The sequence below is a fragment of the Coloeus monedula genome (assembly GCF_965178545.1).
Source record: "Coloeus monedula genome assembly, chromosome: 14".
Classification (NCBI taxonomy): Eukaryota; Metazoa; Chordata; class Aves; order Passeriformes; family Corvidae; genus Coloeus; species Coloeus monedula.
In genome coordinates this window covers 18,457,250-18,478,572 of record NC_138794.1, presented here as the reverse complement: position 1 = coordinate 18,478,572, position 21,323 = coordinate 18,457,250, and the positions used below count along the sequence as shown (strand labels likewise).

Below are 21,323 nucleotides of genomic sequence, written 5' to 3'. Positions count from 1 at the left end.
AAGCTGTCATGCACACGGTGTGTGGGGAGCCTGTGGAATTCCACTGAAGGGGATCCCGTGGTTTAATGGAATGCTTTGTCGTGGATATTGACCGTGTGATGTTGTCATGCTTTGCTGATTCAGTCGATTTGGAAAAAAATCTGTTCCCCCTCTCTTTACTGTATCATGCAAAAAGGATAACGAACATGAATATTTATAATTAAGTATTTTTGCAGGGGTTCGTGTCCAAGATACAACATGCTGAGACATTAAACAGCACAAGTGTTGCCAGAATCCTACCAGCTTGGCAAATCTGACAGCCAGCTGAAGGCAAAGAGGGGTTTTTATGATAAAATCAGGCCATGTACTGAATGCTAAAGCATCACCAGTTGTTTACAGCTCGGGAAGAGTTCACTTGCAACCAACATGAATAGGAGAAACCTTTCCCAAATGATGCTTTGTTTCCTTGTGGATTTGGTTCCGTTTTTGCCTCCTTACACAGTCAGCAATCATAATTCAGATGGTGGGGTTTGGAACAGTCTTCCGGTTCCCAGTCTTGTGAAGAGGTGCCCCTTTATCCCTGGCTGTCGCTCAGACTGACAGGACAGGGAGCTGCTCCCAGCCTTGGCAGTTGCTGCGGCTCGGGATGTTTGCAGCCGTGGCCTGTGATTCATTGGTTCAGCATTCCTCGCCCTTTGTGCTGCGAGGACAGCGCGGAGGGACCGAGTCACAGGGCAGCTCTTTTCATCCGGAGCTTCTCCTGCCTGAGCCTCTGCGGAAAGCCAAGGGGAAAACGGACAGGGACTCATCTGCAGCTTCATTTACTCCATCCATGTTAATTGCCTCTTTAGAACGGCAGCTAAAAAGGATTGCACATCTCTGTCAATTAACTTAAAATGTTTTAAATTCATCTGTAGTACTGGGCACTGGAACAGAAGTGAATATGGAGTGCTTTGAGTCTTTTCTTTTAGAGTGGTAGATTGTGTTTTTTAAGTCCCTGTGCTGCTTGTGAGCACAATGACAACTGTATCTATAATCTCTGTACCACCTGTTGCCTTAGCTACCATTTAATGTGCAATATGATGTTGGAGATAAAATGCTTTCTGTGGCACCTATAAAACACCTCAGTGGTCCTCACGAGCCACAGGAACACCAGATTTATATACAGCTGTGGCAGTGAATCTCTGCTATCTCCAGCTGTGCCAGAGCTGTTGGAATGCAGCTCCACAAGCAAAGGCAAATGGCAAGCAGAGCCCTTTGCTGGGCAAAGCCTGCAGAATTTTAGGACTAAGTATAAATCCCTGCATGCAGCTAAAATTAAAAAATGAGTGTGACTGTTGATATTTTATTCTATAGATACACACTGGCAATGTATTCCTGGTTTGTTGTTCCCTACAGAGACGTGCCCAGAGGTGCCCACAATTTGGGAACAGGCACTGCAGGCTGTTGGAGCCGGGGCCACCTCAAACTTTTGGAAGGGGTTAAAATTTTACACAAACACATCTCCTTATGTAGAGACTTTAAATAATCTTTCAGTGCAGCCATTCCATGCCATAAAGTGTTGGTTGATTTCTCTTTTCTTCAGGGCTATTTCTCTTATTTCAAAGAACTTGATAATATGCAAAAAAAAATTCTGCTGCTCTGTGAGGTTTTTAAAACTGCTAGGGACTGTGGTGTTTCCTCCACATTCTTTCTGGAGGCTTTGCAGGGCTCCATTCTCATTCCTTCTCTTCTCCTGCATCCTATTTCTGGCTAATCCCATCTGCAAAAGCAAATTGGTTGGTAACACCTGGGTTAGGAGAAGATTCAATATTCTCTGTCCAGAGTAAGCTTTTGACTCATCTCTAATATCTCCATTTAGACAATGAGCCACAAGTTGAAGTCTAATTTAGTGGCTCTTCCCTTCCCTGCCTTCATTTCTAGGGTATTCACCCTTCTCATTCAGTCCGTTTCCAAGCACATGATGTGTGTTTTCTGTTAGGATGGTTCTTATTCATCTCACTTGTTGCTACTCATCTGCAGGGCTATTTCAGTATCTTCCTTTCAAATGTCCTAAAAAGTCCTTTTGTGGTGATTATCATTGTCAAGGCGTTTTGGTTGTGCTGCTCAGTCTGTGCCCTCACCAGGCTGTGTTTGCTTTGCACAGAAGTTTAAGTGCTTTGCTCCTTGTTATTTGTGGCTTCTGTTATACAAATAATTTGTGTTTGCTTTCTTCTGCCAACTTTGTCACCCACAAATGTGTTCACACTTGAAGTCCCAAGAAGCAGAATACCAGAGGAGGGAAAAAACCAACCCCACAAGCAAAACCCCAGAAGAACTGGACAGTGCTGTCTCCTTGAATAACTCTAAAGAGCTCTGCTCCTTTTCCTAGGAAAAGTCCTTAATTCTTCCAGTTGGTTCTACAGGCTGTTCCTCAGCCTGTGCCTCCAGCCCATTATCATTGCAAAGCTGCAGCTTGGCTGTTGGGCAGATAAAACTAAAGGAAGGCTGCAGCAGTGTCCTCCTGGGGAATGGAAAAGAAATGGGAATATTGAGGACGAGGACAAAAGTCTGGGGTGCCAGCTATGCAGACAGAATTCTGAAAAGAATTCAGGTGTCTTTTTGCACAGCTCTCATAGCATTTAAGAGATCAGAAGGTCACTCAAGAAGGAAAATTTACAATAAATTCGATTTGAAATTTGTTTGAAATAACCTTCTTGTCTGTCTTTCACAGAAAATGTTGCTGCCCTGACCGGCAGTCATGAAGAGAAGGGGGTGAAGAGAATTTGTCTGGAGAAGTGGGAAGTTTTGAAATTTTCAGCAGGAGGTGAAGCCAAGCCAGCCATTGACATGAGAATGAATTCAATGCCTCGGACTTAAGCGGTAACTCATTTTTCTGTCATCTTTTGATTTCCAATACAATACCATAGGATAATTTGTATTGATTATAGAGGATATTGTTTGACTACTACCAGAGTTTAAATAGAGAAATCTTACAAGAGCCAAACATACGATTTTGTGAGCTTCATTCATTAGCAAAAAGTTGGAATTTTAGTATCTGGTGCTTTATTCAGTAGTTGAAATTTCTTCCAGTGGGTTCATCCCATCTCTTCATCTTTGAAAAACAAAAAGAGATTTTGCTGTTTCTCCACTACTGACTGTCTTCCTACCCAATGCCCAGCAAACTGCAGTTTGGAACAGGTTGTAGAAGCTGTTGTTGTCCCTGTTTTTTGTTACATTTTAAGTACTTCATGTGACTCCTGAAACATGTGGGAAGACACACTTACATGGCACACTAGGAAGTTTGTTTGTTTCTGCTGACATTGAGTATTTCCTCAAAAATCTTTTTCCATTTTCTTCTTTTCTTTGCTGTTCTTATTTGCTTATCTTTTTCTCTGCCATTCATAACTGGGTATTAAACATCTGAAATACTTTTATGCCTGTCTTCCTACGGTCAGTTTACTAGTCAGGAATACAAAACTGTGCTACTTCTCAAAGTTAAATTGGGAGCAGAAAGACCCCCAGCTCTTTCTTGCTATCCCATTTTGTGCTCTGTGCCTCTGTAACAATGTAGAACTGGCCACTAAAAACAGAAGCTTTAAGAAGGGTAGAGGGGAATTACCACATCTTTGGTACCACATCAAGATGATGTTTCCATGTCTTTTGAGACAGGAGAGTGAAAGGTGTTCATGCTCTCCTCAAAGCCTCACAGAACCCCAGCAGAATAGAACCTGCCTTAGTTTGAAAACTGTAATGTAACTGCATCTATGAAAAACAGCATCTCACCACATTTCTTTCATTTGCCATGAATAAAACAAAGGAAATCTGTTAACGTGTTGTGATTTTGTTAGAAATGCTTCTTTCTTACTCTACCCTCTGTGTTTTAGAGGGAGAGTGAACAGATCTGACAGTAGTTCTATATGACCGATGGTAGAAAAATTAGACCTGCATTTCTGAACCTTACAAATATACCTGTTCTTATTTACCAGTCCAGGTAAGATATTCATTGCACCTCCATATCGTAGGCTGCGTTAGAACTTCAGTGGAAGAACAGTCAGTGCCCCAGAAGGATTTTGTCCTAATTTCTGTGAGGTTAAGGGTGGGATTTCAGAAAATGGGCAGAATAATGGTGCAGTTCTGTCTGTAATCCACAGTAAGGCTCCTGTGTCTCTTGTGAGAGCACACTCAGGCCAGCACTACCAAGAACTTAGAGCTCAGCCAGTGCATCAGGTGTTCAGAAGGCTGCCAGGTTCTTCCCTCACAGAGTTCCCATCTTTAGGAGTTGTCTGGTTTGTTGCCAGAGTTGTTTCTATATTGTGTCAGTGTCTTCTGCTGTATTGGCAGGAAGGGAGGGCTTGCAGATTCCATCTGTCTGCAGTGGTGACAAATGAAGCTCAAAAAGAACTTAAAAGAAAAATGTTTTTCTTCTTTCAAGTTTTCAGATTTACTGTGCTCTTGTTAATGCCTTTTCTCTGTTGTTCCCTGCAGCCCTGCAGTCCTTTCTCTTTGAAGGTGTGCACGGATCCTTAGATCTGATTCACTCACGTGTCTAATGAGAACAAGAAAAAGACAGTTCCAGCTCTCATGTCTGTTTTGCGAAAGTTTTGGAGCTGGAGCACTTCAGTGGGATTTGGGGTTTCTGTAGGCCACTTTAGAGCTAGAAATATGAGCAGCACAAGTTAAAAAGCAGTCCTAGTCACAAACTCTTGCCCATTCTTACTAAGGAAAATGCACCACTTTGGCTTGTCTGTATGCAGCAGGTCAGGAGAAGATACAAACAGGTTGTAACCACTGTTGTTTTAGAGGAAACATTTCTAAAAAATTGGAAAGTGATGTTTTGTTTGTTCCTTGTACATCCCTGCCTGGCAAAGCAACTTCTTCATGCATCCAGCCTTTGACAAAACAGCACCAACTGTAAATTTGCTGGGGACAAGGGCTTCAGCTGAGGAAACAGGTTCCCATAATTGTTTCTGCATTCAAATTACTATTATTTAGCGGATAAAAGTGACAATCAGAAACCCAGGAACAGGGAGAACAATGCTATGGGATAGATTCTCCTGCTGGCACAGGAAGATGTTAATCAGCTGAACATGAAGGGGTTTTTGTAGTTGAGGGAAGTGCTGGGTGAGCTGGGTAGCCTGGGAAGAGCCATGGGTTTCTGCTTTGGGCAGATAGATCTCCTTCCTGCTGGAGATGCTCTGGAGTGGTCTAGGTGGGAACTGACTGAGTGCATATATTCTTTCTGTTTCTGAGAACAGCTGGAGGATGTTGCCTGGGAGGTGCTCTTGGCTCGGGGATTTTGAATGGGAGGGTTTTCTCTCAGCTTGAGAATACATTTTTTCCGCTTGACTCACTGACTGAAATCTGAATGAGTGATAAAATTTCTAAAAGTAATGTTGAATTGGTTGGAATAATAGAAAATGCATTTATCATCAGGAAGGAAGAGCAAAATAAGGGGAAAGATTCTGTGAAGAGGAAGTTGCCACCTTCCCAGTGACAATGGGAGGTTGTGGGCAGCTAACACACCTCAGCCTGCCTGGCTCTGCAGCCACACAGCAAGTTGCCATCACAGAGGATTCTTCTGAAACCCTTCTCAGGCTCGTGTCCCACATGCAAGACCCACACACATTCCGTGGGATGCTTTCCATTGAAAAGACATCGCACCAGGAACGTGTTTGCATAGGTTGCCTCACCGTACAGAACACGATCCTGTGGTGCATGAAAGGAAACTGCCCACTGACTCCTGTAGAACCCCTTTTTTTCCAGGAACAACACCAGCCTTTGTTGCTTCTTTTTGGCTTGGCACATAGAACAAGGAAGGAGCAGAAAATACTGGCACTGAAAAGGAGCCTGTTGTGATCTATGGGAGCAGTAGATAAAGCGAGGTATCTGCAGGGGCAGGGAGGGGCTACTGGCTTAGATGGTTCTTCAGGATAATAACCATAATAACATTCTTTTGATGATCTTACATTTCTATAGTGCATTTCCTTTGTGCATTCCTGAACAGTTTTCTGGACTCCAACTGCTATATCAATTTCTGTGTACTTGTAGTTTGGAGAAGCATTGGGCACAGAGGACTGTGCTGTGTGTGCTCCCTGTGAGGAACAGGCCAGCTGCCTTCCCTGTCAGGGTTGCAGGAATCAAGGAATTAGAGTGCTAAAACAGGGAACAGATAGGGGAGCATTTTAGCTGCACTTATATGTGTACAAAAGAAAGATGCAAAATTGAGGATATTTATCTCAAAAAAAGCTGATACTGAAGTCTGGATGTGTTTGGGTTGCGGGGTAAGGAAAAAAGACTTCTTTCTTCCTGAGACCTGCCTTGTTCATTTGTCAGGTTCAACCAGACTTCTCCAGCTGAGGTTTTGATGGCTGAAGGGTGATTCAAAATGGAAACATTGACAGACTAAGCAATAATAACTTAATAATATTTATTCCGTGTCCCTATATGCACTTCTTTCCAGAGGGCAGTTCAGATTTTTCATGCTTGTGATAGTCTCTGTTTTCACTTAGACTTATCTCTGAAATCTGCCCATCACAGGTGTGTTAAAAATACTGTCCTTGTCAGTTTAGCTGATAGAAGGCAGCTGATGCTGTGTTTGCTGAACTCACACCAGCGGTGTGATGGCTGGAAATTTCAACTTAACAGGACAGAATGGAAAAATCATCTTCTAAGTGTGTGAGGCTCCCGCTCTTCATTTTGGACATGCTCCCGTATGTTACATCCAAGCAGCTCTGCTGCTGGGTGTCTTGTAGCTCCTTTTGTGATGGGATGGCAATTGCTTACTGCAGGAGCAGGGAATTTTCAGTGATTGGGAGGTGAGAGGTTTTGCTTATGGTGGGGTCTCTTCATTTGCTCCATTTTTGTAACAAATTCACTCTCCCTGAATTTCCATCATGTGCAACTTGTGTATTTTACTCTGTCATTTCTTTTATCAGTTGCTCAGTTGGTGATAATTACATTGTATTTTTTATACTGGGTCCTTTCATTTTTCTCTAGTCTGTTATTATGTGATGTGGCCTTGGCAAGAAACACATTCCCATTCTTCCAAACAAACCACCCCCCCCCAAAAAAAAGCCCCACAACCAAAACCTGCATACAGTTCAGATCCTGCTAGTTAAGAAAACTATGAACTTCTAGGTGGAAAAGATAATCAACAGTTGAACCTGATGCAGGCAATAATCATTTCCGTGCAGGTAGTCCCACTGTCCCCAGGTTCTGGGCGGTGTTGGATTTCCTTGGGTACTACAGCACCCACCTCATACAGCGAGTTGCTGCAGCAACACTTCTTATGCCCCCTTTAACACAAAATAATTGGAGTTTTGAAGGCTTCTCAGATTCAGAAGGTTTCTTCAATTTATCCAGAATGCAACTTTTCCTCTCAAACATCCATTTCCCTGGAGCTGGACTAGATGACCTCCAGAGACCCCTTCAACCCTAATGATTCTGTGATTCCTTAACTCTCCCCAGGATAACTCAGAAAATGCACTCAGAACCAACGGCTGATGGTGCACAGTCTTTCTTCCTTTGTTCTTCCAAAGCAGGAGTTCTTTGAGCCCAGTCATCTCTATCTTAAATATGAACATTAGCATATCTATATTTTAAGCAGAAATACTTCACAGGCAAATAGGCAGGGCTTTAAAGGGACTTCAAAATATTTCCAAAAATACCTGCCTTGCTTTCTTTTTCAGCCTTGTCTTATGGATCATTCTTTCTATGAGTTAACCTACTTTCTTTGCTAAGCTTTTATTTTTGTTCTGTTGCTTTCCATTTCTGGTGATATAAATTCTGTGTATTCTCTTGGGGAAAACTGCAGGTTACACTTTAACTTGCACTGTGGTGGCAGTGCTTTGTGATTTATATTACAGTGGCATTCCAAAGATATTTCACAAAATTCAGACTTTTCCTACTGAAGGAGTGTGGTAGTCCATGTGCAAACATAACTGGGATTGTTTATTTTTCCATTACTAGATAAGAAGGTGCAAGGACAAATAAAATACAAAATAAAAAGAATCCCTATTCCGGATTCTTTAGATTCCTGCCTCCCCACCCAGATATTTTGAGAGCACTGCTGGCAGCTGAGATGCATGTTGGTTATCTGCTGTATAGCCCTACCCAAGATCCAACAATTACTGATTAGTTATGTTTCTCTTTTATTGTGCCTTTACTGTGCTGTATTGCTGTTCTTAGGAACATCTCTACCAGGTTAAAATACTTCAAATTTTTCACAGTGATTTCTTGAATTAGCAACTAAAAATAAAAGTACCACTTGATAACAAGCAGTGACACCATGTTTTCTCCTATCAGTGCAGCTGTAATAAACCAGTCAGAGGGATTGGATCTGTCCAAAAATCCCTGTTTTCAGGGAAAGCACTGCTGAAAGTGGAACTAAGACAGACAACTTTCTCTTGTTGGTACTGACTTCCTCTTTCAGGTTTTCTGCTGAAAGCACAGTTCAGGTACCTCACAATTTAAACATGCATTGTTGCATGCGGGAGGATAAGTGCATCAACAGTTCTGACTTACAGACATTTCAGACTTCTTGAGCACTCTCTCTGCTGTCCTCACCTGTAATAGTTTCAGACATATGCACTGACAGTCAAATAAGGGTATTTGATTTTTGGCATAGTACTGTTTGCTTTCAACATCCATGTAGAGCTTACTGAGGAGGATACACACACCCACCAATTTAAAGATGCCACACTATGAGAAATAAACAGGTATTACTCCAGTAATGCCCACTGGGACAGTTTGGGATTTATTTTATTACATCAGTGTAGTTTCAGTGTATTTAAGTTTAGGGCTTTAAGTGAGTGAATGTACAGGTATTGAATAAATCAAAATTTATGAGGTTGCCTTGTTAATGAAAAAGACATGCAGCTAAAGAAAGATGGCACCAAGCTCATTGAAGGAGAAATAATCCTTGCCTGACTATGACTCTGTGTTACTGATTTTCAAGAGTTTAGCTGATAATATCCATTACACTTGATATTGGTGATGGTTACAAAAATTAACCTTGAATATCTGAGTGGTAGTGACATACTTGAGTCTTGCATCAGTCAGTATTCAGTTAATTATCTAAGTATCAGTGCAAAGAGAGCAGGCTCCAGCTGGCTGTAATTAGGGCTGGATTGTTCCATGCCTTCAAGACAATTTTTACATTCATGGGATCTGCAGCTTTCTGTTGTCCTCATTTCCTGCAACATAAAAGCACTTGTATGTCAAGGAATGAAAAGGGGCAGATAGTGAGAGAGACTGTGCAGATAAATCTCATTAACATCCGTGACAGTCTGGCTGAGAAATAGGCATTGCAAGTTCTAAATAAATTTAAAAAAAAATAAAAAGGGAAAACAACCCCCAGGAGCCATAGACAGAAAGTGTTACTTCAGTTGACTGGAAGAAAAGGTGGATCTTTAGAAAGCACAGTGGGTTCTATAAAAGCTGAAATCGGCTCTGTAAATTTTGGTCTTAATGAGAGACCACCAGCCTGTGCAGGAGGAAAGTTGGATGGCAAATCAGGTGTGTATGTGACAGAACAGTTGATGAGGAGCCATGGGATACAGCACTGCAAGTGCCACAGATCACAGCCCATTTGTTGAATTCAGGCTCTGGGTTTTGCCCTTATGCTGCGGAGTTACCAGCACTGCAGTGCTGGCATTGGCTCCTAGGGATGTTCTGGCTTTGGGAGACACTCCTCAGCTCCCTTCAGTTCTCAGGTCATCGTGACCTGTGCAGCCTCTTGTTACCAGCCTCTATTCCAACTCATGAGCAAGACTGGCAAGTTTTCAAATTATTCCTCTATTTGGGGAAGAAACAGCCTTTTGTGTAGTCTCCATGTAAAACTGCATGTTGGCATTTCAGTGGGATCCAGTGTGGAAGGTCTATGCCAAGAACTGGGGGGAAAAAAGAACAGTCAGTGTGAGCCCAAGACCTTTAGAACAGGATCTGTTCAGGCCATGGTGCTACACAAAACCTGCTGCTCCTCACCTGCTGAAACCTCCACTGACAATTCTTGGGGAGCAGAGGGAGACAGTGCTCCAATGGCCTCCCTCGTGGCCTCACAGCCTTGTTCCTCTGGGCTGAGTGTTGGTGCTCACTGCTGATGTTCATCAGCCCTCTCAGCTCCCTGACCTGACAGAAATCGACCCTTCCTCCCCTCCCACAGGTGGATTTGCTGCAGTTTGAAAGCTGGGGCTGTTCAGAGGTGTCAGGAGAAGTGGTGAGGGTACATGAAGGTGAGCACGGCCATCTAATTTTAGCTTACAAATGTCTTATAAGCATAAGTGCCTAAAGGAAGTTAACAAAACAGTAGTTGACAGGGAAAGGTGTACCCGTTAAATTCCTTCTTTATTTAATGCAAATTAAATATTGTCATAAGTAGTAATAGTTGCATGTGTATTTTCCATTCAGGTTGGCTCTATCCAGACAGGCATCTCCAGCAGTGGCTGTGCAGATACCTGAGCTGCATTTAGCAAATGCTTTTGCCATGTGGTCATAGAACTGCAAGTACTGAGCTGTGTCTGAGCCATCATCCTGCAGTGCCTTGGCACTGGGTGAGCACAGACAATCTGTGTGTCAGAGCACTTCAGTGGGGCAAGGCTGAAGTGTGGGATATACACTCAAGAAAATAATTTTATTTTGTGTGCTGAAATAAACTTTGTAAATTTTCTTTTGTGCACTTGATTATTAATAGAGAATCAATATTTTGCTACTTCAACAAGAATGCTTTACTTACTGACCTGCTTCTGTGAACGTTTATATTCTCTGAGTATAGGATTTAGAATCACAGATTCTGTCTATTGACTGAAACAAAGTGTCTTAATCCCCTCAGTATCTTGCTAATTTCCTTGAAACTTTCCTATGACAGCTATGCAAAACCAGCTGGACAGATAAGAAACTGATAGCCACTGTGTATGTACAGACGGGCTTCAGCTCTAGCCATACAGCAGAGAAGCACTTAGCCATGGTTTGATGTTATTCAGCCTAGTGACAAGCTATGAGCAAGGGCAGTTGGTAAATTCTTCTCCCCCATTATAGAATCAGAAAATTGTTAGGGTTGAAAAAGACCCTTATGATCCTTGAGTCCAACCACTGACCTAGCACTGCCAGGTCTACCACTGACCCATGTCCCCAAGTGCCACATCCACACAGCTTCTAAATCCCCCTGGGGATGGTGACTCTACCACTGCCCGGGGTAGCCTCTGCCAGGACTGGACAGCCCTATCAGGGAAGAAATCTTCCCTAATACCCAACCTAAGCATCCCTTGGCACAGCTTGTGGCTCATCACTGTGGTTTCCTCTTGTCCTGGCACTTGTTGCCTGGGAGCAGAGTCCAAACCCCACCTGGCTGTACCCTCCTGTCTTTGGCGTTGTGCCCCTGAGCCTCCTTTCCTCCAGGCCGAGCTTCCCCAGCTCCCCCAGCCACTCCTCACCACATTTGTGCTCCAGCCCCTTCCCCGGCTCTGTTCCCTCCTCTGGACATGCTCCAGTCCCTCCATGTCTTCCTTGTTGTGAGGGGCCCAAATCTGACCCCAGGATTTGAGGTGTGGCCTCAGCAGTGCCCAGCACAGACAGATGGTCACTGCCCTGGTCCTGCTGCCACACCATTGCTGGAATAGCCCAGGTGCCATCGGCCTTCTTGCCCCCCTGGGCACACCTGGGTTCGCGTTCAGCTGCTGCCCAGGTCCTTTTCTGCTGGACAGCTTTCTAGTCCCTCTGCCCCCAGCCTTGTAGCACTGCAGGGAGTTGTTGTGACCTGAGGACAGGACCCAGCACTTCACCCTGTTTAACCTCATACAGCTGGCCTTGGCACATGGATCTGGCCCGTCCTGCCCTCCAGCAGATCAACACTCCCACCCAGCTTAGTGTTTTCTGTGACCTGACTGAGGGTGCCCTCAAATCCCCTTAGGCCAACCCTTCTCCTTCCCTTTAGCCTGGGTTAGCACTTAGTAGCCAAAGGAAAGGGAGGCACAGGGAAAGACTGAAGTCCTTTTCTCCCCACAGAAGTTCCCTCAGTTTTGATTCCCAGCAGGGAACTTTGCTGCAGGGCCCCATAAGCACCAGTGTTGGCAGCACAGCTGTGCGGTGCCTCTAAGGTTAAACAAACGAGCAATGGGACTGTGACAGGTTCTACTGTGTTTGTAGGACACACAGCTACAGTCTCCATTTTGCATGTCTATATTTCAGTGGTTTCCAGCCAATCTAAAGATATGTTTTCCAGGAAATTTAAGAGAATTCAGTTACGATGACAAAATGTTAAAGGTACAACTTGCAGCAAAATCCAGGAGCTCTTCAGAACCTCTTCTGCTCTGTTTTGTGGTTCATGAGGTGATTAATCCCAGGGACCCTGCCTTCCCAACTGCCTCACCTCATACAGAAGTTTAAGCCTGTGTCTGTGTTGCAACTTCAGTGTAGGGGATAATGGTTCCTGATTGTTGAGTTGCACATTGAGTGCAGTAAATGCTGACCTCTCTCTGCAGCACTGTGTCACAGAAGGAATGGTTTTCATGTTGAAACCCAATTGGAGTAACTGTAATGCTTCATGCATCATTTTAATGGCACTCTCAAAAAGCCTGGTATCTCGGTATGTCATTATCTCAGACTCTGCAGTTGTTGTTTCTTATTTAAATGTCGTATCTCACTTGAGATTTAATGTAATTAGAACCAGCCTGTGGAAAAATCTTTTTCTATTATGTCTTAGCTATTGTTCCAGTCAAGATGGTAAAGCAAATCAAACAGGATATAATGAAAATGATAAAACCATTTGCAAGAGGCAGTTTTCCTGAGGGAAGCAAAAGGCAGCACCACTTTTCATTTTGCTTTGTAATTCTAAACATGGTATGGGCCTGGAGTGACTGGTCCAATACACCTGAGAGCAGAGACAGGTACAGCTGGCAGGAATCTGCCTTGACTGATACAGTAGGGAACCAGAAGCACCATAGCAATAAGCTTTTTCCACTATAATTGCTGCTGTCCCAGCCTGTTCAGCCAGCACTAGGTCTGCTTGCCAGCCAAGGTATGTGTGAAGGAGCTGGGCCTGCAGTAATAAACATCTTACGCTGTTAATTTTTCCTCGAGCTACAGCATCCTGGATGGGAGGTACGTCCAGAGTGTGGTGTCTGCAAAGGCACTCATACCCAAAGCCTGAGTGCAACACGTGTCTCCAGCAAGAATTGGTGTTCCCAGTGCAGAAGGATAGGGAAAAGAATGTCAGGGGCTTTCCTGGTCTGGCTTGGAGGCCACATCACAAGGCAAGAGCCCTCACTGCTGTCTCTGCTGGGTGATTTCTGAGCAGTTCAGGTGTTATTGCTCCACATCTCTTTGCTTTTCTCTTAGGTGTATAATTTGATGTCAAAGCTGTTTTGCAATATCTTTTCTCTTTTGTGCACAAGCCACTTGTGAACAGGCTTTTGTATTGTCAGCATGTATTACAGAAATCTATATTCATTCTTAGCAGTATTGATAAACTTTAGGTCTGAGAGGCTTGATCAAGGGCTGTGTGCAATGGATGGAGCTCAACATGCAGTGCTTGCACAGGATGCTGACAGGGCTTTCAGTCTTGCTATTTTAGTGCCCAGCAGCTGTGAGGGGATGGATCAAGTGTCCAGTGGCACAAAGCCTCTCCAGCCAGGCAGCCATGTTTGGCTCCTGCTCTGGTGTTGGGTTTACCTGGGACAATGGGCTTTGAGGTGCAGAGTGCAGCCAGCTGAATCTGTCTTCATGCAAATGTCAGAAGCAACAGATCAGTCTTCTTTTTTAAAAGCCAATGATGTAAAAATTCAAAGGATCAAAATTCAAGTAATTCAAATGATGAAAAGAAATCATTAGTTTAATACCTGCAAACTATCGTGTAGCTTTAGATGGAATGAAAACAGAAAATCTACCTGAAAAAATTCTCTTTTATTGTAGGTTTCTGGGTTTGGTGCTGACTAATTTATAGATCACCTGTGCACAAGTTTGCCTTTTCTGTTGCCTTGATCTCTTTGGAATTGAAGAAACAGTAGTTTCTTCCTCTTCTCGTCTCCCTGTTCCTTTCATGTAAAGAAATGATTAAATACTCACAGTACAAATGCTGCGCATGAATATTTATAAGAACTTTTATAACATTTAGCGAGGCAATGCTTCATGACTGTCTCTTTCTGAATGCACATAAGAAAGTACCATAATTTCTTCGAAGCTGCACTGAGTCCTCATTTGCTACTGGGTTGGCAGGAGCTGGAGGCTCCTTGGGGCTGCAGTCATTGATGATGACAAAACACAGAGATCATTGGGGTGTTTCCTACTTTTCTGTTAAAGCACTTGGCTTGTGTTTAATACCTCATAAGAACACATTTTTCATGCATCATTTACATTTAAGTTGCAGAAAATTGCTAGGTAGAAATCTTGTTACTGGCATTGCATAAATACCCTATTCCTGTGTTGATACTTTGGTCTCGGAAGGAACAGAGTTAAATGTCTTCTGCTTGGAATACTGACACTGGGACAATTGAGTGGCCCTGGAGCACACTCTGCAAAGCACTTGAAGGGTCCTCCTGTTAATGCAGAAGTGTTTTAGCCTCCACTTCTCTGCGTATTGTCTCTGTGGAGCAGGGCATCCTGTGCATACCTAATTGCCTGTGTAATGCCTCAGAGTGTTGTCACACACCCACTTCTAAAAAGCAAATGGAAACTAGTAGCTCTTAATAGCAGATTTACCCCCTTGACATCCTGAAAGAATTTAGATCAGATTAAGCACAAGAGGAGAAAGAAGAAAGGCTTTAGGAATAAAGAGAAGGGAGAGGGGGTTAGAGTTGTGATTTGTTAAAGCTGAAGATAATTTTAGAACTGGGTTTGGAAGTTCCTTGCTCATAATCTTGTTATAACCTCTCTCCTTCTCCCTTATAAAATAATTGCCATAAATTGCATGTTCTCACGTCCACAAGGTTACTATATGGATTGAAGACTTACAGTGTTTCTTTAAAAGCTGGAGTGCATTATCTGGATTGGAAGTTACCTGTTGGAATTTTGTACATGATATGTGGGTCTGTGTGATGTGGTGACCATCTCAAACAGGGTGGTGAAATGCCCCCAGTGCTAGGGCTGGTACACCAGACCCACTCAAGGGCAGAGTGGGAATCATTCCCAAAGCCAATGCTGTGGGAAAAGACCTGTGATCTCCTGTGGAGTCTGCTAGAGCAGGTGTCCAGAAGGGTCTGGCTGGGTGTTAGCACATCCTCCCCAGTAGGTTCTGACAGGTTGCTGTGGGATGGCTTTAAACAATCTGAAGTTTAACATCTTTCACTCAAAAAACTGGCTAAGTTTATTCTTCCTGGAATTCATTAATAGTATAATTTTTGTAATCATATTTTCTCAGTTTTAAGTCCCCTTTTATCTGGTCACACTTACTTTAGCTTTCTGCCTGTGATGTGTATGTCTTTTGTAGTTCTCAATCTGAAGATCTCAGAATATCCCAACAGGTCTAATACTTGTATTTTCTTCCCCTTGGGTGTTTGTTTATAAATATGTCTAATATATACTTCTCTGCTACACCAGTATGCAAACTATAGAGGTGTATTTTTAAAGAAGGCACTATTTATATGACTTTAACCCCTGAATTACTACTTAACTTTCAGATAGTGATTTTTATCTTCTTCTCAGATTTTTTGGGCACAGTAATTGTTAGAATTATTTTCATAAGTAGGACAAGTGAAGGAGACTATCAAACAGTTTGGTTTACATTTCAATTAAAGCTGTACACTTGTGGTATTATATTTATCATTCAATATTACAATAATAATATTGAAAGAAAATAATGCTCTCTGTTGTGTTTAATTGTGCAAAACTGTTGAACCTGATGCATGACCTCTGAGCATGTGAGAGTCAGAACTTGGTTACCTCTGTAGGAAAAGTATGTACTCACCTGAGAACTCTTGGAGTGTGTTTAGCAGCAGGCGTGGTGCTGGATCTTGGGATAACGCTCCCATGTTTGCATCTACAAGGAAACAAAGGTATTGCCCACGTTGGTGTGGAGCATCTCAACAAATCCACCCAAACAGATTAAAAAACTGTAATCCTTGGACAATAATAAGTACAAGAGTTTTCAAATCACATTTTTTATAGGGGAGATCAAAATTTGGTTTAAAAAAAAATTAGTATTACAGCTCTTCCTAATTTATTTCTTTGCACTGAATTTTTAGTAAAAATGAAGTGTGCACCAGGGAATGCATAAGCATATCAAGTGGTAAAGTTCCAGGGACCTTTAGAGACTTTCATTTGTCTCTGGATCCTGGCATATTAAAGGTTCATGGAGATTTGAGGCAGAATTTATTTTATTACTTCTACAGAGCCTCAAACTGAAATCCTCTGTCATACCCTATGAAACAAAGCCCCTCACTCAAGTAGGGAACTTGCTGCTATAGCTTCATATCTTACTGAAAACCAGTGACTGCAGACACCCCATTGCTGACACGGAGGCACTGGGCAGGCTGAGGGATCTCCCTTTGCCTCCTTTAGCTCAGGCATTAATGATGCTGCTGCCTCACTTCAGCAGGCAGCTATCTCATTATCTTGGTGAAGTCTCCTCTGCCCTTTTCCTTTCCAGTTCTTCTTTCTCCAAGTTTAGCAAGTAATTAAAAGAGTACAGTGGCTGAGGAGTGAAAACGGAATTTTTCCAAATGCTGTTCCTTGTAAAATGTAATACATCACCCACACATCCCAGGGCAGTGATTGAAGATCTCATCACATTTGTCTTACTTGAGATTTAAGCAAAATCATCTGCTGAGCATTTCAGTCTATCCATGTGCATTACAATTCATCCAGGCTCCCTGAAAAGAAAAATGGGAAAATAAGACATGGTTAATGTAGCGGTCTTTATGTGGAGAGAACAGATTTAACATAGGACATTAGAGCTATAGGCTCCAGTCTATCTCCTGACTACACAGTGCTAATTAGCATTATGGGCCCATCCTTTTGTTAAGTGCGTTGAATTATCTCAGCCTTGGAAGAGCTCTGGGCTGGAGCAGCAGTGCAGTGTGTTGGGGCTGCCTGGTGTTTGGCACTGGCTGGGGCTGGCAGCAGAGCAGGAGCAGCGCTGGGCTGGAGTGTGGCTGCTTGGGCACCTGCGTCCTGACAGGGGAGGGGAGGGGAAGGGGCTTCTCTTGGAACCCAACCAAACCTTGTTTTGGCACAGCCACAGGTGAGTGGAAGTCGTGCAGAACTGCTCCTTACAACCGCTGTCTCTCCACTTTTCTCTTTACTCTTCCTGTTCCTGCAGTACCATAGGGAAGTAAGGAAATTACTTTGCTCTCTAAAGAAAGGAAGGAGAAACAAATATTTTTATGTAGCAAAAATTTTTGTATTAACATGTATTTTGAAGACCTGCACAGCACAGAGCAGATCTGCTTCAGTTTCTCAGCACTGCTGTAGGAAGCAACCAAGAAGGCCAGTCCTATACCTGTATCCAGGCAGCTGATAAATCTCATGTTACTGAATCTTCACCGTTTTTGATTTTTTTTTTTTACATACTGCATTCTGGCATCCCAACACAAGTCTTCTGCCTTTATTGAGTTTGACATACTGCAATTTCTCTCAAAATTAAGGCTTTGGGATCCCTGTTAACATACCAGGTTTCAACAAAAGGCTTTATAAAACAGCTGACTTTAAAAGCTGAGTGATTGTCAGATGAGAAATGATTTGTACTTGAAACAGTCATAGAAGGTGAAGTTAGTAGTGACTCATTTTCTGGTTATGCCAAAAATTATTTCTGCAAATCACTGAAATCCAAAAAATTTAGAATTTAATCTTTATTCAGATTACGCAGACTGGCTTTTCTGTCGAATAACTGCTGGATACTATTGCAAACAAAAGGCTTGCTTTTTAAAACAGCTTTAAAATAAAACACAAATTCATTGTATTTGAAAAACCATGTTTCCTGTCGTCCTTGTGCCTCTTTACGTCGTCTTTGCAGATGCTGGATTTTTAGTGAGGTATAAATAGATAACTTGGTTAACAAGTATACAAAAGGCTAAATTAACTTTTAAATCTAGTGTGTTTTAATTTCATTTTTCTGTGTTGTTACTGAGAAACCAAAATGGTGAAAATGCAGTGTATGTTCTGTGGGTTAGGCCTGGCTATAGGTGACAGGTCTGAAACTGGTGGTAGGTAGGAGGCTGTTACTGAGCAGGATGCTCTGTATTAATCTTTGTCCTAAAATTAGTCAGGGTTTTTTATGAACAGTCTGAAAGAAAATACAAATAGGGAGAGTAGGAGATTTGAAAGCAGAAAAATGCACTGGCTATACTGGAAAAAAAAGATGGAGGAAATATATATTATTTGTTATGTATGACTGTAAACTGGGAATAGAAGAGTTCAGGCCAGGCTTGCCTGATTGCACTGAGAGAAGTGAAGATCCTCAAAAGCTTGTGGAAGGCATGAGCACACCATTATCATGAGTCCTGGCTAACAGTCTGGACTGAAAAGGACAGTGCCTGGACTCCATGTGTGGAGGGATCTATTTCAGGAGTGGCAGGGTTTGTTCTGTTGTGTTTGTCCCCAGTGTGAAGCTTCAGAAACACTGCATTGTCTTTGAGAGAGCAACAGCCCAAGGATGCTGCTAACAATTCACAAAAGTCACTTGTGGTTAAAGGTTTGGGCAGCTTTGTTTCCAGAGAAGGCTAGAGAGCTCAGTTTATTCATATTTCGATTTTAAAATAGCAAAGTAGAACCAGTAGTGCTTCTGAAGTATGGGGGCAAAAGCGATGAGTAACAGCAGTGTTGATGGCTGTCACAGTCACCATGGCAACCCATTGGCCACTGGTTGGGATCCCATCCCCTGTTTATGTAACCATCACATAACATATGCCACCACGACTAATTAAGCCAAGGTTGAGCTCATAACCTTGAAATCTGCCATTACCTCCTTTTTTTCCCCTGTATAAATTGCAAGGTTAAGCACTACAGAGAGTGTGGAGTCTCTTCTATGACCATCCTGGGGAGACCCGGCATAAAATTCACCTTTGTTTGCAGAGTGGTGGTGAAGCAGTAGCAAGGAAGCCTGATTTGTATTCCTGAGCAGTTTTCCTTTTGCAGTGGAATATGGTGGTGTCTCCTGAGCAGTCTGTAGAGACCCAGGACCTCAGCAAGGAGCAGTGGGCAGTTTTCCTGGTGCTGTGCAACTTGATGCTGCTGATGTGGCTATTGTCTCAGACTGCTTCTATTAGAAACAATTTACTTCCAAATGCCACAGTGTTGCACATGGCAGGAATAAACCTCCCTCAAGACCCTCCAAGAGAGCAGGTAATAGCAGCCTTTCCCATTTCACTCAGAATGGCAGTGACAAAACGTAATTGCCCTGGGCTTGGTGTGGTTCCTGGTGTGGGCTTGTAGCAGCCCTGTTTGCTAATAAAGTATTCTGTCATAAAAATCTCATTTTGAAAGGCAAGGAATTCAGATGAGTGTGGTTCTGCTTTTACCTTCAGACCCCTGTGGACTGGTATTGAGTCATCTCAGCAGTACAAGAGTAGAAAGTTCACATTGTGTTTTTTCTGGCTACAAAAAGATTTGCATTCTCAGGATTCTGTCAAGCACAAGTAGCAAAATTTATGTTTGGCAATCAGCTCCTTTAGGAAAACATTTCTATCTGTAAAGATGAACTAAAGAAAGAGAATTGAATGTTGGTGATGATTTTCTTTCTCTTTGCTTTGCTAGAGCTCATTTGCTGTGCTTCAGCTTTGTTGTTTCCTGCTGTGTCCTGATCCAGGAGTGAGCGCTGGCTGGGCTGCAAGCTTGGCATTCCCAGGTATGATGAGCAGCCTCTTAATTAGTGCCCAGTGTGGGACAGCCTGGCTGGGCAGAGGTGGCAGGACCAGCTGCAGGGGCGTGCCAGGCTGGGCTCTGCTGCTGTGGCTCTGTGATAAGCCACCTCTGGTTTTTAGGTGCCGGATGCAGCTGGCTGCTCCTGCTGCCCACAGAGCAGATGGGCTCCCAGGGCAGGTTCTTCCTGCCTGAATCAGCCTGCTTGGGAGCAGCAAGCAATTCCTGCTTCCCCTTTGCTCCACTTACAGCACTGGCTAAAAATTATAGAGGTTTACACACTTGATAGGTTTAAACATCTGTCTGTGAGAACGCAGGGTATTTCTTCTCTCATGGAGTAAATTGAGCAAATTCCCCAGCTGCAAAAACCAGTCATTGACTGTAAAGATAAAAACTAACACAGGATTTCTGTTGCATTTCCTTTCTGATTCTGTCCTTGATTATATTTAATGATGCCTTCACTGCATAGTTCTTCCATGTGTGGATTATTTTAAAGTATGGAATCAGATTTTGGGAACTAGAATAAATTACTGGGGTTTTGTTGGGGTTTTTTTCCTGCCCTACATCTTGCCTCTTTTGGTAGCCTTAGAAGCTGATTACTGACTGTTAGATGTCCTGGGTTTGGCTGTTAGTCCTTTTCTGTCACTGTGAAGGGAAACGGCTGCACACAGAGTCCCCATGATGTGCCTGGAACACTGGGGTGTTGTGGACTGGCAGGCACAACACTTAATCATCAGAATAAGGAAAAAATCAATTCTCATTATGTATGCTAAAAGCATCCAATGCCAGTACCTCCTAATTCCTTTTCTGAATTTCATCTATGCTGGTGCTTTTTATCCCTAATAACATTCTTATCAGTGGTGGCTTGCCATTTTATGGGGATGGATTTTAGGCAAAGCATAAGGAAAATACGCAAAGAAATTATCTGCTGTAAACTTCAACACTAGTAAACATTAATATCTTTAACCTTGTGACTTGGAGCTCATCACTCATTTCATTGCTCTGGCTTATGACTGCAGATTAAAATTTCTTACATTCATCTTGCCTGGTGAAGTAGCTTATTGGGATGAATAAATGACATCCTAATTAGAAGAGTAGCCTGAGTGAGAGTAAGCTGTTGGATCCAGCTTTGATGGTCAAAAAATTACCTGTAGCTAGTTTCTCAAGATTATCAAAGAGGCCCTCAAATTAGAATGTGTCTTTGATCATAGATGTGAGGAACAAGGCAAAATGAGTGCACCAAGCAGATGGCAGTGGGAGGAGATGGTTGCTGTGGAATGGGAAACTGGAGGAGATTTTACAAAGATTCGGGCCCTTTCCAGGCATTGCTCTACCACATAGTGAATGAGTTAGCAGTATAGGGCTTATTTTTATTTATATTTTCCACCATAAACTAGTAATGTATGTGTCTTCAAAAGTTAGATTGATGAGGTTAGTTTTAGAGAAAAATCCCTTCTCTATCATTCCTCTGTAACCTTACCCTGATTTTTTTATCCTGTGGTGTGACAAGCTTCAAACTACTAATCTTTCCTAAGACTTCCACCTGGCTTCCTTACCTTGGTAATTACCACTGCCTG

General features: G+C 42.8%; 1 protein-coding gene across 7 annotated transcripts in view; it reads left to right on the top strand.

The window, feature by feature from the left end:
* The window catches only part of PEAK1 (pseudopodium enriched atypical kinase 1), a 110,121-nt gene that overhangs the window by 45,060 nt on the left and 43,738 nt on the right, over positions 1-21,323 (top strand). For 6 of the 7 annotated variants that reach the window (XR_014226818.1, XM_082290818.1, XM_082290819.1 and 3 more), the window contains one exon: positions 2,693-2,841. The gene's annotated coding sequence lies outside the window, so the exon portion shown is untranslated. Of the gene's footprint in view, positions 1-2,692; positions 2,842-19,641; positions 19,733-21,323 lie in introns of all 7 variants that reach the window. The other variant, XM_082290821.1, reaches the window with a different exon arrangement.